Source organism: Primulina huaijiensis, chromosome 11 (assembly GCF_012295235.1).
Source record: "Primulina huaijiensis isolate GDHJ02 chromosome 11, ASM1229523v2, whole genome shotgun sequence".
Taxonomy (NCBI): domain Eukaryota; kingdom Viridiplantae; phylum Streptophyta; class Magnoliopsida; order Lamiales; family Gesneriaceae; genus Primulina; species Primulina huaijiensis.
In genome coordinates this window covers 9,051,591-9,060,475 of record NC_133316.1, presented here as the reverse complement: position 1 = coordinate 9,060,475, position 8,885 = coordinate 9,051,591, and the positions used below count along the sequence as shown (strand labels likewise).

The 8,885-nt window shown below is 31.8% G+C and overlaps 1 non-coding gene across 1 annotated transcript; it reads left to right on the top strand.

The window, feature by feature from the left end:
* Positions 1-2,576: 2,576 nt before the first annotated feature.
* LOC140989078 (small nucleolar RNA R71) lies at positions 2,577-2,687 on the top strand. The gene has a single exon (XR_012177424.1). It is a non-coding gene; the product is annotated as a small nucleolar RNA R71 (small nucleolar RNA).
* The last annotated feature ends 6,198 nt before the right edge of the window (positions 2,688-8,885 follow it).

Here is an 8,885-nt window from a genome sequence, read left to right as displayed (position 1 = left end):
TACTATATAGATATCAATCCAACAGAGAAAAGAGAAATACCATCGTTATTGTTATTCATTCTATGATATTCGTGTTTCAGAGTTGATGGTATTTTAATGTTTTCAAAGCCACGTTTTACAGAGTATGGTATATGTACATTGCTATGTAAGAGTTCCACTTGCTGAGTTTCATACTCATTTCAGTTATTCATGTGATGCAGATAAGAGTGACGGGCCGGGACGTTGATTGGAGCCGAGGTCATATGTATGAAAGATGGAAGGCAGAAAGATATTTTGATATACATGATCAAAATGATATTTTGTATTTTGTTGTATCATTTTATTGATCATGTGTTTATACTTTTGTTTATATATTGAAAATGTATTTTGAATCCTTCCTTCCTCCCTTCAAAGAAAATTTTAATTTCCGCTGTTATTTTACTAAAACGGGTCAGAGCGTTACACTATTTGTGTTGGAATTACCCATGTACTATCTGAGATTGGATAGATAATTCCAGTGTCTAATAGTTTTAATACTTCATTCATTACAACTTCCTTCATATGTTGTTTAACCTTCTTTGTGGTTGTTGATATGTTTTAGCATTTTCTTCCAAATGAATTTTATGTGTGCAAATTAAAGGATTTATACCTTTTATATCTTTCAAAGTCCATCCAATTGCATTTTTATATTTTTTTAAGTAATTTAATTAAATATTCTTCTTGATTTGGTAGAAGAGTGGAAGAAATTACAACAGGAAATGTTTTATTTTCACCAAGAAATACATATTTCAATTCGAATGGTAAAACTTTTAATTCAATTTTTTTATTATCATCTTCTTTAAAATTATTTTCAGACTCAAAAATTTCTATTGAAAAACTTCAGATTGTTGATTTAAGTTTTCTTCTTGTATATTTTCTTCCACAATTGTTTCAATTTCATTATCATATTCATTTTCATTAATACTTGGTTGTTTACATAAATTGAATACATTAAGTTCTAGAGTCATATTTTCAAAAGACAATTTCATTATTCCATTTCGACAATTAATTAAAGCATTTGAAGTTGCTAGAAATGGTCGTCCCAATATTACTGGAATTTCATTATGTACTTCTATTGGTTGTGTATCCAAAACAATAAAATCTAAAGGATATATGAATTTATCAACTTGAACCAACACATCTTCTACAATACGTCTAGGTATTTTGATTGACCTATCCGCCAGTAATAGAGTAACAGAAGTGGGTTTTAATTCTCCTAAATTAAGTTTTTCATAATCTGAATAAGGAAGTAAATTTACACTTGCTCCCAAATCTAACAAAGCTTTTTTAATTTTATTTTCTCCAATAATACATGAAATTGTTTGACAACCATGATCTTTATATTTTAAACTAGATTTATTTTGAAGAATATAACTTACTTGTTCTGCCAAGAATGCTTTCTTCTTCACATGCAATTTCTCTTCACAGTACATAAGTCTTTTAAAAATTTTTCATATGAAGATACTTGTTTAATAGCATCTAATAATGGAATATTTATCTTTACTTGTTTAAAAACTTCATAAATATCAGAATCATTTTTTTGTTTTTTTATGATTTGTTAATGCATGAGAAAATGGTTGAGGTTTATTTGATTCATTTACTATTTCAGATGATTTATCATTCAACATATTATTTTTAGAATTTAAGATATCATCATTCTCAAAAGTATTAGGATTATCATCCTTACTCTTTGATTTTAAATGATCCTTATTTTCATTATTATATTCAACTATTTTACCACTTCTAAGGGTAATAACAGATTTTATTTGATCAATCTTTTCATTTTTTAATTCTTGATTTTGATTTTTAGGATTAGGTTGAGGTTGAGGTTGAGATGGAAATTTTCCTTTGTCATGAATATTAAGTGCAGATGCAAATTTTGCAAGAGTTTCTTTCAAATCACTCATACATTGACTGTTTTGAATATTGATAGATTCTTGCTTTTGGATAAATGCATGAATTACATCTTCAAAGTTTTTTCTTGGAGGTGTAACATAAGGAATATAACCTTGATAATTTTGGTTATTTTGAAAATATTGTTGTGAGGGTTGTGCATTATTATCATTCCTTTAACTAAAATTAGGATGATTTTTCCATCCAGGATTATATGATGTTGAAAAAGGATCTAGTATTGGTTTTTTTATAATTGTTAACATAATTTGCTTGTTCATGGAGACATTCTTTAAATGAAGGTAATGTTTGACAATCTTTTGTAGCATGAACATGTGTATCACATATATGACAAACAATTTCTTGAATACTTTTTAATTAACCACTCTTTTTCATTTTTGATGACTCAATTTTTCTTGCTAAAGATGCAAGTTTAGCTTGAATATCTATATCATCTTTAAGTTGTTGAATTATTGATTTTAGTTTTTGGTGGTTCTATTGTTCCTATATTATCCCAATTTTGAGCATTTTTTGCTAATGAGTCCAAATACTCCATAGCTTCATTTGGGTTTTTATCTTCAAAAGTTCCATTACACATGAATTCTATCATTTGCCTATCTTTAGGTATTAGACCTTCATAAAAGTGAGAAACTATTCTCCATGTTTCAAAACCATGATGTGGGCATGTATTAAGTAATTCTTTATATCTATCCCAACATTGATAAAATGTTTCTCCTTGTTTTTGAGAAAAAGTAGTAATTTGTCTTTTAAAAGAGTTTGTTCTATGGGAAGGAAAAAACTTTTTGAGAATTGTTGTTGCATTTCTTCCCATGATCTTATTGAACTTGATCTCAAATTTTGTAGCCATGTTTTAGCTTTATCTTTTAAAGAAAAAGAGAAAAGTTTTAATCGAACTATATCCATGCTACAATTTTGATCATTATAAGTGTTACAAACTTTCTCAAATTCTCTTAGATGTAAATATGGATTTTAAGAATCTAAGCCATGAAAATTTGGTAAAAGTTGAATAATTTGAGGTTTAAAGTTGAAATTAGATGCATCAAGAGGAAAAACTAAACAAGATGGGGCACTAGTTCTAATATGGTTCATATGGTGCCTAGGTGTTCTTAATTGATCATGTTTTGGATTATTATTATTATTATTGTTATTATTATTATCATTATCTTGATTATTTGAATTATCATACATGTTTAAATTATTTTCAGATACTCGAATAAGTATACCACTTTTTTTTCGACTCCAAATACTCATACAAAATAAACAACACAATACTTATAAATAAACATAATTAACAAATATAAACTTAATTTACACCTCCCCGGCTACGGCGCCAAAAACTTGCTACTATTTATATTATAACTCATCCAAGTGTAGGTTGTCTGCAAATAATATATTTCGTAAGTACGAGATCGATCCACAGAGAGGTTATTTTAAGTTTAAATTTATTAATTTATATATTACCAAATGCAAGAACGAAGTTTACAAATTATAAATTTTGTCAAGACTCGAAGATTTATTCTTGGTTTATGCAATATTGTTTAACTAAAAGTAAAAAAAAAGAAACCACCATAAATAATGGTTCCAAGAAAAATAAATATTTGAACACACACCTAATATAATATAGTTCTCACTATAGAAAATACCAAATTCACCGATATTTTATATATGGTACNGAAAATGAAAAATATATTGGAACTTATAACTTTTATACACACTCACACTATATTTTACAATTAGATAGAATGATTTTCAACCTAGCACAAGGCCTCTATTTATAGGCCAAATGAGAGAAAGGGTCAAAAATTTTATTAATGCCATGTAGTTGTAATAGTAGTCTTTGTCTCCTCCAACTTTAATTCCATGTCACTTCTTTCAATGCTTTGTTCCCCGACTTTAATCACCGAATTTGACTCTGCTCAAAACAGCAAACATGTGGGGAATTGTCTGTAGATGAATTTGGCCACTTGGTTGACCTCATTTGGTTAAATATTGAAATAGTTATGATTTTTTTACTATATGCTGGTCACGGTGAAAGTAAATTTGTCCTACTTCTGATATTTTCACAATTTGATCATCTTAACAAACTTTTTAGGCAATCATGTCTTCTGCAAAGTTGTAGATAATTTCTCAAGGATTCCAAACATGTTTGAATTACCTCCATTTAAATTTTCTAGCTTGAGTTAGCATTATTTTACCAACATGTAGAAAACCTGAAAATAAAACATATTTAGTAAGACATTTAAATATAAATAAAAAATGTTAAAATAACATAATTTTATAATTTTAGTGAAACTTAAATTTTAGAATATAGGTTTTAACATATAATAAATTATTAATTTTAAGTTTCATCAAAGATATGAAAATTATAAACACCTTTATAATTCCCTTTTTCGGGCTTGATATTAATTTTGAATCTTATTCAAAATGAGGGTTTTTTAATTTTGAAAGGTCTCATCATTAATTTTATTTAAAAATATCGCTATGTTTAATCGTATGTTTGCCGGATTCATGCAACTTTGTTATTATCATAATAATAACGCACATACTTATTATTTATAACATATCATGCATATATTATAAACAGTAAACAAAACAAGGATGATCAATCGCCCCAAAACTAATGGCCCGTGTGAGCTAAGCACGAGCCTAGGTCCAATCCTAGGGAAATGCATGGAATGCAAATGTAACTTTTACATAAGCTTCCAATATTTACATGTCTTCGATCTTCATAATCATCAAGGCCACCATCTTCCAATCTTGATCTTCCAATATACTAATATTTACAAATATATATCTATGGCAAATAGGGATACATCTCATGGGGTGGGAACGGGGCATAAACCAAGCCCACTTATAAATTTGATAATTATTACAATCATTCAACACCAAATATCCTAGCATACACCTAGCAAATTGGGCTTCGGCTTTTGATCATCCTTCATGCATAATATCACATATCATACACCATCAATTAATTATCACAATAATCAATTGATCTAATATTATATATCTTGATCCAATCACTAACCGCCATGATTAAAAACTAAATTAACAAAGTATACAAACACCTTTGTCTACTTTCTAATTAATTTATTTATAACCGAATTTCTTGTAAATCACCATTTACTATAAATAATTAAATTTCAACTTCAATTATTTATTTCATGAGAAAATATTTCCAACTTTTGTAAATTTAAACTTAAGGGTACAAAAAATCATTTTTCACCAAAAGCATTTTCGCCCATTTAAAATCTCACAAATATGTTAGCCATCTAATGGCCCAACAACTTCAAGGTCCATGACACTTTGATAATCCAAAACACTTTTGGAAACCCTAGTCGTCATCGCCGTCGCCGGATTCCGGCCAACTTACAAAAAAAAAATTTATTTTTGAAGAGGGGCTGAAGGGGCTGCCTTTGCTGCCCGTTTCGGGTAGCCCAAGCTGCTCGAAATGGGCAGCAACTTGCTGCCCAAAAACCGCCCCAAAATCGGCCATCGAATTGTTGTTTTGATTGTTTCATGCGGTTAGAAATAGACCTCAACATGATATCATGTATTTGCTACACCAAAATTGTAACCATAGCTCATGATACCACTTGAAAGGGGATCGGTTACGGTGCCGGTTGCGCAACGTAAGTTAAAATTTTCGAAAATCATACATTTTCACAAGAAAGAAAACCGAGCACCTCAAGATGTGTAGCAAATACGAAAACACAAAATGTCATACATAGGGTGTTTTATAAAATTACCTATCAATCTCAAGAGATTGATGATGGCTCCAACTAAGATGTAAACACCTTAGCTCTTGAATGACAAGATAAATCTACAAGCCTCCTTGAGCACTCCTTGCTCAAAATAAAGCCGCCACCAACAAGCTAGTTCCCTTCTAATTTTGCACTAGAAAAATTAAAAGATTTTTCTTTGAGAAGTATTTTCTTTCCTCAACAATTGTAGAAGAAAAATTTGAGAGAAAATGAGGATGAAATTTCGGCCAAGGCTTGAGGAGTGGAGAGAAGGATGAGTTGTCTTGGCTGTGCAAAAAACTAAAGTGAAAAGTAGCATGTGTATGTCATGTCATTAACTCAAAAGTTGCCTCCAACCCTTCACCTCCCTTGCATGCTTTCTAATTGGGCTTGTAACAATTACTCAAGCCCACTAGTTGAATAATTATTTCCTCTTGGGCTCTACAAAACCCAATATTATTTAATTAATTCAACACTTGAATTAATTTAACTATTTGGACTCTACTAGGCCCACTAGTGTTTATTTAATTCAACACTTGAATTAATTTAATTTAGTCCATAATAATATTTATGAAAATCACAATTTTCAAATACATTATTTATTTGGCCAACTTTTAATTTAGGAATACTTCCACAAATTAAAAGTTACATTCCTCTTTAAGAAGTCATACTTCTATTTTGTTTATGCTTATAAACTCCTTTATAAGCCGTTCAACACATTGAACTATTTTACTTCTCAACGAGATCTAGAAAGCTAGTATTTGTGTGTCCCTCAATGGTTCATTGATACAACTAGCAGTGGGTTCACATCTCGATGTGATTCGGGACTAAACATGTTCTTATTTGAGCATACCCCAATTGAGCATACCCCAATTGCTTCATTCTTACTTATCAACTCCTTGATAATAAGTGTAATGTCCCAAATTAAGACAACTTAATCCAGCTGCATGCAAATCTAGGAATTCTGAAAAAATGGCTAATTATTTGATTTTAATTGTTTAATTGATTATGTGACATGCATGATTATATGTTAAATAGGATTTTATTGTCATTATGCATAAAGCTGTATTTTTAAGGGATATTCGAGTTGCGATCAAGGAACGGAGACCGATGGCTGAAAAATAGAAAATATTTTTATTAAACAATTGTTTTTAATTATTTAAAATATGGGTGACGTTTTTTATTATTTTTGAAAATAGAGGGTTTTTGAGGTGATTTTATACGTCGGGACGTAAATTTTATCAGTGTTGGTTTTTTTTTTTACAAAAATGCGAACGTTTTGGCAACCCGACTAATAAATTCACAAATTTTATTAAACAAAATTATTTTTAAAACTTTAATTAACCACTAATGGGCCTAATTACCTACTTAATGGGCCTAAACCTTATTAGTGACTTATTAAACGTATTTAAAGAACATAAAACCCATCCTAACCTTATAACTCACGGCCCCCAATCCCATACAATTACAAATTCTCCCAACTCCTCATACACGACACACACACATCAAAATTTTAGAGGAAAAAGTTTGAAGGCTTCAAGGAACTTCTAGCCGAGGTTGTCCTCCCCGTTCTTCGCAATCGTCACCGGTTTTTCCTGCATAAAATACGCAAAAGCACGCCATATTTCTTTCCTTCAAACATCTATCACACCATAATATTTATTTTATTATGTTTTGCATGAAAAATACATGAGTTCGATTATTTTACGGTACGTTACATATTTTCAACGTTTTAACGATTTTACGCTTGATTTGAAAACGATTTTTGAATCCAATGGACATGCTGCCAATACATGATAAAATATGATTGAAACCTGAACAAAACATGATAAAAGTGAGGGGAACATCAAGCTGGAACCGTGGGAATTAATAAAGAAAGGAACGTGAGTTTGGGTAGGTTGTACAAATTCAAGGGGCTTGGTTGCTATGCATGGTCACTTGGGGCTCATCCAGGTCTTGAGTAGGGTGCGTATGGGGCACGTTTAGGTCTTAGGAATGGCCCTAGCAGGGCTAGAACTCGCGCAGCAGTGCTGGAGGAGAGTCCTCGGTTGATAGGACTCATCCCGTAGCTTGTTCCTGCTTGGTCGAGAGCTTGCAGAGGGAAGCCTGAGAGAGGGCTGGGCTAGGTGGTCTGGACGGTGGCCAATGACGGTCCAGGGAGGGCTAGGAAGGGCTGGGCTCGGTGGTGGCCTGGGTAGAAGCCTCCACGCAAAGTTGACAGCAGCAACTCACGGGAGGAAGGCGCACAACTTGTTCTTGTTTCAAGGGGCTCACTGCTTGGGTTCAGGGGCTGGGCTAGGCTTAGGCTGGGTCTGGACATGGCCCAGGGTCAGTGAGGGTCTGAGGTGATCACTGGTTATGTGGCTAGAGGAGTCCTAGGGTGGCTAGGAATCTTGTAACGTGAGTGGGGACCATACGTGTAGCTTCTGTTTACTTCGGGTGGTTCGTGCGTGAGTTTAAGTGGCTGGGCTGGGCTTGGTAGGGTCTGGGCATGGTCTAGGGATGGTCAATGTAACGACCCGAAAATTTAAAGCTCCACGCAAACCACATGCATGCAATTATTAAATTCCTTTGTATTTTAATTAAATGTTTTAATTGTATTAATTAATTATGTTGTACATATTGACATGTTTAAATATATTTTCTACATGGTTGCATTAAAATGTATTTTTAAAGATTATTCGAGTTGCGATCGAGGAACGGAGACCGATGGCTGAAAAATAGAAAATATTTTTCATTAAATAATTATTTTTAATTATTTAAAATATGATTGATGATTTTTCATATTTTTTGAAAATAAGAGATTTTGAGGTGATTTTATACGCCGTGACGTAATTTTTATCGGTGTTGGATTTTCAACTAAAATGCGAGCTTTTAAGCAACCCGCCATTTAATTCACGAACTTATTTTACCAAAACCATTTTTATGATTTTATTAAATTCTAATTATTACTTATAATGGGCTCGAATTAATTGGCTTGATAGGCCTAGAGATTAATTAATGATTTAATTAGAGTTTACATTAAATAAATCACACAAACCCTATTCCATACACACAAAAACTCACGCCACCCTCTTTTGCAAAACAAAAACTCTTTCCCCCACCCCATATACTCACGGCACACATACACACATATTGGAAGAGGATTTTCGAAGGGTTCCAAGAGAACAAAAGCTAAGGTTTCGATCCGTTCTTCGACGTCAACGATTATTC